Below are 13776 nucleotides of genomic sequence, written 5' to 3'. Positions count from 1 at the left end.
GAACTCCCGTAAGGGATTAACATGCCCAAAAAGGAGGCGTGTCTGCCCAAAGAATTGGAAAGCTAGCTTGGCATAAATGTGTCTAATGATGCGCTCGCTCCATGCTTTCTAAGGACTGTCCCTAAGCACTCACATGTCTTTTTACCTTCTTACTAGTAGACAGGAGTTCCTGGTATACAGTCTGAGACAGAGGAAATGTGGATGTAATGAGTGTAGAAGAAAGGGAACATGCCACAGTGTTAGAGAGACCAAAGTCAGCATACAGTTTGATTCTGCTGTATAGATGGATTGCTCCCAGTGTTTCTCTGTCTCCCAGTGTCCCCATGTCTCCCAGTGCCCCCATGTTATTAAGGGACACTGTGAGACACGGGGACACTAGGAGACTTGGGAACACTGGGGGACACCTGAGACTATATATCACAGTGTCCCTATGTATCACAGTGTCTCAGTGCCCCATGTCTCCCAGTGTCCCTATGTCTCTGTGTCCCCATGTCTCCCAGTGCCCCCATGTCACTAGTGGACACTGAGAGACATGGGGACACTGAGACACCTGGGGACACTGGGAGACATGGGGACACAGACACTGGGAGACATGGGGACACTGGGAGACATTGAGACACTAGGGACACTGGGAGACATGGGCACACAGACACTAGGGACATGGGGAGACATGGGAACACTGAGACACTAGGGACACTGGGAGACATGGGGACACTGAGACACCAGGGACACTGGCAGTGAGACATCGGACACAAACACTTGGGGACATTGTGTTCCTAGTGTCTCAGTGTCCCTATGTCTCCCAGTGTCCACAAGTGTCTCAGTGTCCCCATGTGTGTCTGTTGCCCCATGCCTCAGTGTCTCCATGTGTATCTATGTCCCCAAGTGTCTGTATCCCCATGTCTCCCAGCGTCTCCTTGTGTTTCAGTGTTCCCATGTCTTAGTGTCCCCAAGTTTTCCAATGTGTGTCTGTGACCCCATATCTCAGTGTCCCCATGTGTGTCTGTGTCCCAGTGTCTCCAAGTGTCCCCAAGTGTCTCAGCATCCCCAGAGTTGTGTGCCCATGTCTCTCAGTGTCCCCAGCTGGGAGCTGCTGTCTGGATCAGTGAGTAGTAGAGAGATGCAGGTATATGCTGTAACTTCCTATCCCTGCCTCTCTCCACACACACAGCGACCCCTACTGCCCGGTGCTGGTAATGCAGAGTAATCTCTGTTTATACTGAGAAAAATACCGGCATTTGTATTGCCAGTAATACTGCAATATCGGCATGTCCAGGCAGCCTCAAATAAATAGTACCCAGGTGGCAACCCTAAGAGTAGTGTGTAAAAAAAAAAAATACAAAAAATTATTATTCATTTATTTTTTTAAATCAATGGGCCTATTTCATGGGCATGGGCCTGGAGCTGCAGCTCCATCAGCCCCTATGTTAATCCGGCCCTGGGAAAATCTATTAGTTTGCTCTGCATTTAGAAAAACTATTTGCTTTTAAATATCTTTAAATCTCTCTTTTAGTAAATATTTTGTTGTTACAAACAGTATTTTATATCTCTTCCTTTTTTATGTGCATACAGTTAAGATACATCTGGTATTCCGTTTAACTCTCTTACTGCAGACATTGACAAAGAAGGGGATATAAAGTTTTTAAATAACATCCGATGTATGAGAGTGAATAATTGTTTCAGCAGATCGTGCTTTGTTTTCTTCTCAACACTAGTGCATACTCTTTTGTTTTATATTAATGGTATTTAGTTACATTTAATTCACTTGTTTAAACCCTCAAATGCGTTAGATCTGAGAGTTCGGTAGGTGACTGGACATTTTAATAAGGCATTTTACATTGATTTATTCCTTTAAACAATGTTTGGGGTACATCAATTACTAGTGTGCAAAATCTAGACAATTTTCTAAATCACGTAAATATTTTGTTTTCATTACAGTAAATCTAAAAAATAGGAACTTTACCCCTGACTCTGTGACATGGATTCATGTTCATACTGTTTTAATAAAAAAATTAAAAAGAGGATTTTATTTTTGTGTTTGCACGCGCCATTCCCTAATCAGTATTTTGTATAAATTTCGGACTTTACAGCAGCACCACTGCTGAGAAATGCATGTTTTGTGTGTGTGTGTGTGTCCAATTCATCTTTTTTTTTTTCTTTTATGTATGTTTGGAGTCAGACAAGAATCCTTTTGGGCTGAGCACCCCCTCCCCACCCCCCCTACTCTCTACTTCAGATGCCCCTTTGAAAGTGACCACAGGAAAGGGAGCATTGAGGAGCTTTTGGATAGCAATTTCACCTTAACACTATTTATTTGATATAGAGTAGATTTATTTTATGCATTGTTAATATATGCATACAAGCACTGTCACTTTAATTATTTAGTTATGGCACTACATTTTTTTATTGTTTTTGTTCACACTGTGACAAAAGTACTCCTTTCCTTTGGTACCTTGTCCAGTGATTGGGGTGTTACACAGTCTTTTCACGCTTCAGAGATACTTCACACGCTGGATGAGGTAAAAGAACTTGCTCTTTTTATTGTGGTTCTAAAACTTAACAATGTGCAGTATGACAAATTGTAACAAAATAAAGAAAACAAAATCCTTGCTCTTCTGAGCACTAACTTAACAAAATAATAAACTAACCAGGTTGGACGGCTTGTCCATTTCCCAACATAAATATCCACCTTACTGTTTTATGTTCTTTCAGCTCTCTCTTTCCACAGGAATCAAACACAAGCTCTCATCCTCCTTTGGCAGGTGAGTATTTAATAGCACCTGCAATTAACTATCTTTTTCAGGTGAGGTAAATCAGGGTTGAAACTCTGGAACTGTACTCCTCACCTGCAGTTTCCAAGCAACCTCCAAAATGTGGAGTGGAGCACTGGCCCACCCTACTCTCCAAGTGCTCCACCCCAGGGCCCAAACATACTCATAAATAAAGTGCAATATTAATTTTAACACAACACATTTCCCTGGGGCTAATTACACAAAGTAGGAACCTTGCAAAATCTGGGGAGATATATAGTCTCCCTCCAGCACAATTCCTTGCTTTCGGTCACAACACATTTTGAGTGATATGTATTACCAATGCACCTACAATGGATTAATTAATTTAATTTATATTAATTTAGCCCTGTCACTATTTAAGTAGTTGATGGTCTCCCATGTAAAAATGAGTGTAGGATCCACCAATATTGGAGCACTGTGAAGTAGTAGTTGACTTAACACAATATAGCGATGAGGTGAAACTGGATCCTTGCATTTGTTTGCTGAGATAGGTGACTTTAAGTAGCCTTGTAAAATCTAAAATTGTATTGTTGTGTGCAATCCGGTCCCTTAAGCTTTATTTCATATTATTTTAATGAGTCATTAGAGAAGGCAAATATGACAGATGTAGAACTCCTGAGTACAGTAGGGGAGTTCATAAAGTACTTTTAGCCTCATGGTTTAATAATATTCAAAACATAATACAATAGGCAACATGGTCAACCACTCCCCTACCTCCTCTGGAAGGTTATCACAGTCATTCTAAATCATATACTAGCAGGAGTCAGACATTGTTTAGTTATTTAAGTGCCTTGTTAAAGTGCCCTGCCATTGATTGACCTGAATATCAATGGGTGTACTAAAATGCTATTATTTTTGTTTGTACTTATTGTAACATCTAATAAATCAGTAAACACTCCTAACTCTGTAAAATACCCTATACCAGACAAGAATTTGTCAAGTTGAACCACTGTGGGAATTTTGTTTAATTATATCACAGATATTACAGTAATATGTGGCTTGTACAAGTTTAATACATCCAAGATGTGAGTTAAGGTGGGTACGTGGGTAGTACTGCACCTAGTTTCCTCACCCTTCAAGGATGATTTTCATTGGCTGCATACCTGCTGCTTCTCATTACTGATATCCTCCTAACTAGCCTTTTGACAGTGAAAAGCAAGGATGCAAAAAGAAGCATCAGGAGCTGATAACAGCAATTCTGCATACATAAGACAAAGGAGGTTCCCTGGTCCCTATTGCAGGCAATGCTAGTTTAGGCCTCTGTTCCCTACCACCCCATATTGCCATTGTTCTAGCCAGTGGTGTATTTTGAATTTGTGCTGCCCTAGGCACGACAAAACTCAGCTCCCCCCCCCTAATTTACATTTGCCCCACCCCTTTCTGTCAAGGCCGCACACACTTTGACTGACAGACACTCACTAACTCACTGATGCATGCACTGACATACACTCACTAAAAGATACAGTGAATGGCACACACACTCTTTAGCCAACACACACTTTCACTGACAGACACAGACTGATACACGCACTCACTGACAGACACACTCTCAGATACACTGACATACAATGACATACACACACACACACTCACCAATTTGACACACGCTGACAGACACACACTACTACTCAGACACACACTGACAAACACAAACACACTCACTGACAGGCACACACTGATATCACACACACTCATTGACAGACATTCACACTCACTGACAGACGGACACACACACTCACAACACACACACTCATTCACTGACAGACACACACTGACCGACAGACACACATATTCACTGACAGACACACACACACAGACCGACAGACACACATATTCACTGACAGACACACACACACATTCACTGGCAGACACAGACTCACACCACACACACTCACTCGCAGACACATTCATACACACTCACATACATACTCACACATTAACTACACACACACACACATCTTCCCCAACACTCACAAATTATTATTTATTTAGTTTAAAAAAAAAAATTAATTCCACCCAGCCTCCCTGGGAGAGCTGGAGAGGATTCCTTACGTGGGATCCAGTGGGGCTGCTAGGCTGGTTGTTGGGGCTATTAGTGCTGCTGGGTACCTCCGTTGATGGATGCTCCTAGTGCTTTCCGAGGGCTCCAAGCACTCCACTTGACACCATAAGCACTGCGGACCCCACGAACCGCCGCAGCTTGGTTGGGGTCTCGACGTCTCCTACCCACCCTGGACCTATGACAAGGCTCCAGGTTCCAGTGGGTGAACCTCTCTTTCCCCAGAGAGTGAAGCAGGAACAAGCTCTTACAAGAGCTTAGTGATTATTCAAGGGAGTATGAAGAGCATAGCAATCCCTTGTAGCAGATTCCCCCAATAAGAGACAGGCCTCTAAATTGAGGGTGAAGTAGAACTCTTTTAATGAGCACACAGGACTTTCTTAAATACACATTTTCCCACAAGGTTACCACCCACGTGGACCTTGTGGTACACAGGACACAAAGTTACAACAGCCAATCAACACAGTACAGTACAGTCAGACACTCCCAGCTAAGGCGCACAATCCCTCCCCTCTGTCTGTGATACAATTACTGAACACAATGTGCTAACTTAATTATGATAGGCAGAAAATATACCCCAAAACTCAAAACAGCAACATGTTCCCATAAATCCTACATCTCTGGATAGCCCTAATCTGGGTGAACAACATATTCAAAATCACCCAGATCAGAGCAGGGGTTCAAAAGTTTTATGGAAGTCATATTTGACCGACCACAAGCATGGCTTTCATGCCCAAAACAGTTCCACAGATTTAGGCTGTGTGGCCGGTCTATCTTCTCCTCTATCCTGGAGATAATTGGCTTAAGTGGCTGTAGTATGCCAATTATCTCAAAGTCCAAAAATACATAACTCATATAATACAATGTTTAACCTATATGTCCAACATATGTCCAAGATAGTTTGGATCTGAGCGCTCAATATGTCTGAAAAGCGCTCAGATCCCACGAACATAGTTGGATCGCCATGGGGTTAAACAATAGCAAGGGCTGATGAGAGATTGAGGAGGGACAAAGCAGCCAGTTTCAACTGGTCTGGCAGTGTACCTGGGACAACACCCTGCTGGAGAACAATAGGACAGGGAAAAGGGGGAGGGGAAAAGGCACATTTTCCCATGGAATTAAAGGGGCAGAAAAAAGTGTTTTAAAATCCAATGAGCCTGAATAGACTTTTTAAATGGCAATACACCCCAGGGCCATAGTCATAAGGCAGGAGGCTGGCAATCAGGCTTCTCCAAAAAACAGTGGCAAAGGGCAGTTTGTCACAGTGTGTATGCAGACAGGGGATGGACGGACAATATATTCCGGCTCCCGGCATCACTAGGGAGCAGATGAGTATCCTCATAAAAAGCAAAAGATAAAATAAAAGGTACCGATCCGCATACCTACCCCTGCTTATCAGCTCTACATACTACACTATATACTTTTATTTTGTCTTTTACTTTTTATAAGGATACCCGTCGCTGTAAGGAAAACCTGAAGAATCTGTACCACATTATGTTCATAGGCAGGGATATACTATGTACAATTTTTAATCTTCCTTACTCTATCAAGACGTTTTTAACTTACTACACTATCAGACCTTTTTGTTTTTCCTTTTCTTGTCATTGCATACAATTCCTAAAGGACACTTTATGTGTTGCACCTTCTTTTCCTGTTTTATCCTACGCTCTATCAAACAAGAGAAACTTTGAGGGGCCTTGCTAGCTTATTATTGTATGGATATGTGTTTGGGCTGCTGGCCCACATTTCTATGTTTCTATGTTTATGTAACTCGTATGTGTTGGAATAATGGCTTCCGACATCTCTTTATCATCTAATTGTTATATACGCATGTATTTACCAGTATAGCAATCATTTCTGCTCAGAAATATTTTTTCTTAATCAGTTTGGCTGTAAACTATTACCTTATTGGCAGGATGGTGCTGCCATCAAGTGGCCTAAGAAGCCCATGTTAAAGAAACGGCAATAAAAGATATGGGAAAGTGTAAAAAATACCTTTTATGCCTTCATTAAATTGTCACATTACAGAGAATACAATTACATTTCTCTGCAGAATGTTTTGCTTCTAAGGATAAATATTTACATTTTCTATTGACTATGGGCACCCAACAGCAAGTCTGTAGATTCTCAGGGTTATTCAATAAAGTCCAAATAACCCTGTACCAACAGGCAGACACATCCGGTTGGTTACGTGGCCATTAGGATTACACAATGCAGACCCCATTCATACAATTTAACAATAGATTTTGAAATTCAGGCACCAAAAATGCCTGAATTAGGTTTGGATTTCAGCTGGACCAAAAGCCACTGGACGACTGAAATCAGGACCCAAATGCTTTATAAATACTGACTCCACCTGCCATGTGCCCACCTGCCATGCTTTATAAAAGCTTTTCCTGCTTTAAAAGCCTTATTTGGCATAAGTCCTTGTGGGGTGAATATGGATTTATTTGGTTTTGTTTTCATTTTATTTAAACATTATTTTTTTTGGAGGGGTGGGGATTTTGTTTTTCTCATGGGTTGCATTGCAGGATTATGTTTTTGTTTCATTTTTTGGGGTATATGTGTGTGTATATAAATATATATATGAAAGTCCCAAACGTGGACTAAAACGTTGAGCAGCTATTTTTAGAGATGGATAAATAAAGTTTATAACTGATAACTACTTACTGGAATCTGAGAGTGCTGGTCATTTCCTGTATTGGTATGTGTAATCCCCCCAGATTGCAAACACCTGGCTTAACTACCTTGGAGCCAGTGTGCAAGGATATTGTGGATTTCTTTATATATATATATTTATATATTTATATATATATAGATACACAATGTGTGTATCTCTATCTCAACTGGATAGCACTGTGGTAATGTAACTGACTTTGAACTGGGAGCCACAGGCTACCCCGGTCCAACCACTGCACAAGTAAGTGTCCCTAACGATATATACCTGCCCATCTCAATAATATGAGAGCAACACGAACCAAGAGAGTCATGCTGACACGGACATTGCCCGGATTAACAAGGTCCGCGTCAGATGCTAGGGAACCAGGGCAACCTGACGACAAGTGGGCTACTGGAACAAATCATTCCAGACACAGATCAAAAACCTAGACCTGCTTGAATGCTACTACAACAGCAGACCCAACGAGAAAGGCTACATGAAATGTAAGTCGGAGCTATGGATGAATAAGAGACCATCATCTACCGTAACACAGCTGGTTACACAACGTTTGAACATATTCAAGAAAAATCTAGTGTCACAAATGGAAAAAAATCAACCATACACCATGAGGAGAAATAAATTCCTATGCCCCAAGATGGCAGATATAAGGGAAATGATCCTATAAAAACTAGCAGTCATTGAAGTGGACAAGACTACCGAAGATCACTGGAAGGCAACCACCAGACAGCATGCTAGCTGCAGTTAATGAAGCATTGTCCACAATCGCATCCTGCACCATCACAGAGATGAACAAGCTCATATATGTCACAGCATTAGTGGTCCTCCAGCTACTTGATTACAAGATCAGGCTCAAAGAGAAGCAATGCCCACCGTGGAGACTACGACTGGAAGCCAAGATAAAGACAACACAGAAGGAAGTTAGTAAGCTGGATCAACTCAACAGAGGTGGAAAGATCCAAGACAGATCCTGGCTGCTGCGGAAGTACAGCCCATACCAGAGGCGCTGGAAATGGCTAATCAAAGACTGAGCAGATACACCAGAGAAGCAGAGGCTAAGAGAATCAATACCCTCTTTACCAAAGAATCATCCAAGGTGTATGCACAGCTACAGAGTAACCACCACATCTCCTCGCAAAAACCCACCCAGAGCTGAGACTGAACACTACTGGAAGAATATCTGGGAGAAAGAAGCATCTCATAACATCGAGGCCCAATGGCTACTAGATCTGAAAGCAGACCACTGCATGCTGCCAGAACAGGAACCAGTCACCATCACAGTTGATATCCAACAGAGAGCAGCACACATGAAGAGCTGGTCAGCCCCAGGACCTGACATGATCCACAACCACTGGATTAAGAGGTTAACAGTGATGCATGAATGCCTAGCGGCCCAAATGAACCAGTTGCTAGTAAAAGGCTCCCACAATGACTGGCTAACACAAGGCAGAACAATACCGGTCATCAAGCTCATACAACACCATCCAACTACTGACCAATAACCTGCCTCCCCACAACATGGAAACTTCTGTCAGACATCATAGCCTCCAAGGGCATATGAGTCAATATATAAGCAATACTCAGAAGGGGACTGGAAACAACACCAGAGGATCAAAACACCAACTACTGGTAGACCAAGTAGTCACAAGGGATTCTAAGACCAGACAGACCAATCTGTGCATGGCTTGGATTGACTACAAGAAAGCCTATGGCTCAATGCCACACACATGGATACTGGAATGCTTGGCTCTCTTCAAGTTCAGCAAGACAATAAGAGCCTTCATCAAGAACTCAATGGGCAAGTGGGAAAACAACTCTAGAAGCCAATTCGAGGACAATAACTCAATTGAACATCAATTGTGGCATATCCCAAGGTGATGCGCTATCCCCAATGTTGTTCTGCATAGGCCTCAACCCCATTGGCCAGATCATTAAGAAGAGTGGATACAAATACATGTTCCAGAGTGGAGCCACTATCAGCCACCTACTCTACATGGACAACATCTAGCTGTATGCCAAGAATGAGCGAGACATCGACTCAGTGATACACCTAACTAGGATATACAGCAAGGACATCGGAATGTCGTTCGGACTAGAGAAGCAAATGATAGCAAAAAGAGGGAAGATGATCAGGACAGAAGGAGTTGAAGTTCCAGAAGGCCAAATAGAAGATGTAGAGAACAGCTACAAGTACCCGGGGGTACCACAAACGCATGGCAACTATGAGGAAGAGGCAAGGAGGCTAGCAACATCCAAGTACCTCCAAAGAGTCAGACAGGTCTTAAAGTCCAAGCTCAAGCCATCAGAACAAGATTCAAGCCATCAACACATATGTCCTACCGGTCATCGGGTACCCAGATGGAATAATAACCTGCCCATGAGAAGAACTGGTCACCATGGATATCAACACCAAGAAAATACTCACTATAAATGAATGAAGGAGGTCGGGCCTGATGTGTCAAGGCCACAGTCCTGGATGAAACACTGAGCATCCACAAGTACATCATGAAGATGGTTCCCAAAGATGAACTGCTAAGGGAATGCCTGAGACTTCAACAGATAAAGGATGCAGAAAAAGAGGAGGTTCCTTGGCAAGACAAACCTCTCCATTAGGTGTACCACCGGCAGATAGTAGATGTGGCTCACATGACAAAATCCTACCAGGACTGGAAGACAGCACTGAGGCACTAATCCTAGCAGCACAGGAACAGGCAGTCAGCACCACATCAGTAGAAGCTGGAGTCTACCACACCAGGCAAGACCCAAGGTGCAGACTGTGCAAAGAGGCCTCTGAGACAGTCCAGCACCTAGTAGCCAGATCAAGATGTTAGCAGGTACAGCATACACGGAAACGCAACCAAGTTGCTGGAATTGTGTAACGAAAAATCTGTACGAATATGGATTCTACCTGCCTAAGTCCAGATGGGAGATATCACAAAGGGTAGTTGAGAATGACAGGCTAAGATCCTGTGGGACGTCATGATCCAGACAGACAAGTGCTGGCCGGCCAACCAACCTGAGATTGTGATGGTAGACAAGGAACGGAAGACTGCAGTCGTGGTGGATGTGGCAATACCCAGTGACTATAACATCAGGAAGAAGGAACATGAGAAGGTGGAGAAATACCAATGACTGAAAGAAGATTTAGAAAGGATGTGGAAAGTGAAGGCAGTAGTAGTCCCAATTGTGATAGGAGCACTCGGGGCTGTGACTCCCAAGTTGGGGGAGTAGCTTCAAAGATCCGAGGTGGGACATCTGAGATCGCTGTCCAGAAGAGTGCAGTTCTAGGAACAGTTAAGATACTGCGCAGAACCCTCAAACTCCCAGGCCTCTGGTAGAGAACCTGAGAATGAGGAATGAACATACCACCCAGGAGGGGTGAGAAAATCAATATATATATATATGTATATATAAAGAGATAAACTTGGCACTCACCCTTTTCAAAAAAAATTCCAATATTCTTGCCTGGGTGCAGACCTCAGCGTAGGTATGAGTATTCCAATATTATAATAAGGTGCACTCACAGGACTTTTTTTCAATACCTTACTTTTATTCTGAGAAGTGAATTACATGTGAAGAAAATATCGGAAATCGACGTTTCGACCCCTGTAGGGCCTTTTTCAAGATCTTGAAAAAGGCCCTACAGGGGTCGAAACGTTGATTTACGATATTTTCTTCACATGTAATTCACTTCTCAGAATAAAAGTAAGGTATTGAAAAAAAGTCCTGTGAGTGCACCTTATTATAATATTGGAATATATATGTATATATATATATATATAATACCAAGTAATTTTGCACTCCAACTATCCTCCAAGTAGTGCCCGGTGCTTGGCTGCACAATAAATAGACAGATGAAAAAAGCCAGCACTCTGGGTCTTGTAAAAACTTCTCAGGTTTATTCCAAAAATCAGTCAGTCAACGTTTCAGTTCATCAAGAACTTTCCTCAGGACATGTCCTGAGGAAAGTTCTTGATGAACTGAAACGTTGACTGACTGATTTTTGGAATAAACCTGAGAAGTTTTTACAAGACCCAGAGTGCTGGCTATTTTTAATCTGTCTATATATATATATATATATATATATATATATATACTTCTTAATGAGAAAAATGTGTTTTTTTTATCACACTCGGGTAACATCATATTGACGTTTCAGGAAATATATGTATATTTAACATACAAAATACACAATCCAGCGCACTCGCTTATTCCCTAAACAATGATTTCAAATCTTACAGATTGTAATAGTTTTATTTAAAAACACCTCACCTAGGCAAAAAATAATGGGGGTTTGGTTGCATTATATGATCATATATTGCATAAACCTGCAACAACGTCAATGTACCCCATTCTTGGCAGGTCCTACTCTAGCAGCTTAATGCAAGCATTGTATGTACCTCCAAGCATCAGAGGGTTAAACCTTTACACTTAAGGGGCCCAGCCATGTAATAATGCTCTCCGGCACGCAGAACTATTTGTTTTTATTGGAGACCAGACTATGTTGCAGATGACACTTGCCCCTTACAAGTACAGCCACTCCCTATGGATCTTGAGCACGGCAGCACTGAGAGGTCAGTTCACTTCCTCCTAGCACTATAAGGAATCTGTGCAGGTGGAGAAAAAAAGGCCAGAACAACCAGGGTCAAAGCAACCATAAATTGACAGAGGCGCCCACCTTAGAGCACACCGGCCATGGGGCGCAAGGTATGGGTGGGTGACCAGCAGGAGGAGAGCACACAATGCTCCTGCTCTATCATCAGGCCAGGCAAAGTGGAGATGGACCCCAGAAAAGTGAATGCCATTCTTACATGGCCCATACCCCAGAACAAATTCAACGGTTGCCAATGTAAGCCAACCTCTAAAACACTTTACAAAGCAAGATGTGAATGGAGTTGGTCTTCAATGGCACAAAAGGGATTCATTCGATAATCTGAAACAGTTATTTACTACCACACCCATCCTTAATTTACCCAACCCTTATTTCTTGACGTTGATGCATCTGACTCAGTTACAGGAGCAGTGTTATCACAGATAGATGTCGAAGCAGGGTTTTTACATTCTATAACCTTTTCTTCCCATAAATTGACAGAGGTAGAGTCCCATTATGAGGTAGGAATTGTTGGCTATCAAGAAGACATTTGAAGAATGTCTTCATCAAATGTCTTCTTTTGAAGAAGGGGGATTCCCTGCTCTGGTGCGTATGTCTATGTTAGAGGAAACTTCCCCGAACATAGACGAACGTACCAAAGCAGGGAAACCCTCTAATCTATGCTCGGGGAAATTTCCCCGAACATAGATTAGAGGGATTACCTGCTCTCGTGTGTTCATCTATGTTCTGGGAAATTTCCCCGAACATAGACATGCGCACCAGAGCAGGGAATCCCCACGACGGCTTGCACTTTCGCCTGGTCATAAGTGCGAGTCGTCATAAAACAGGTAGGTTGCTAAATGAGGACCACCTGTACATAAATGTGATAAACTGTGCCAAACAGAACTGAAAAAAATCACACGGGTATACTTAATCTTAACAATAACCCAATAATGTGTAAAAATTGTGTATAAACATACTCTCTCTTGAGTAAGGTGATTTTGTATTTCAGTACCAGGAAAACCTCAAAATAAAACAGAAATACAACAAAAAAATAGGTTAATATGTCTTAATGGTTTTACAGACCGTTAAGTATATAAGTGTTTCACTCACACTTTTATGAGCTACTGAGAGCTCTGCTGTTTAGCGCTTTGACGATACAATCCCTGTCTTGGGCATATTACACAATTTTTTTGTTAGATTTCTGTTTTATTTTGAGGTTTTCCTGGTACCGAGATACAAAATCCCTTTACTGCAGAGAGAGTACGTATAAACATAATTTATTACACATTATTGGGTTATTGTTAAGATTGAGTATGCCCGTGTGATTTTTTTTCAGTTCTGTTTGGCACGGTTTATCACCTGTTGTTTTGTCACACTTCCTTTTTTCGTGACATCTTTCAACAACATTGAATACCCAAATCCATCTTCTCAGATAGAGGAACATAGTTCACTTACCATTTCTGAAAAGCATTTTGTCAGTCCCTCAACATTTCAGTAGACCTATCAACCCCAATCTAACAACAGGACAAACCAGACACTGGAAACATATCTCCGCTGTTATTGCACCCATTTACAATCTGATTGAAATGATTTACTATCCACGGCCGATTTCGCTTACAACTCTAAAAACACACAAGTCACATTTCCAAGGAGT

Source organism: Pelobates fuscus, chromosome 6 (genome assembly GCF_036172605.1).
Source record: "Pelobates fuscus isolate aPelFus1 chromosome 6, aPelFus1.pri, whole genome shotgun sequence".
NCBI classification, from domain to species: Eukaryota; Metazoa; Chordata; class Amphibia; order Anura; family Pelobatidae; genus Pelobates; species Pelobates fuscus.
Note: the sequence above shows the minus strand (reverse complement) of the source record.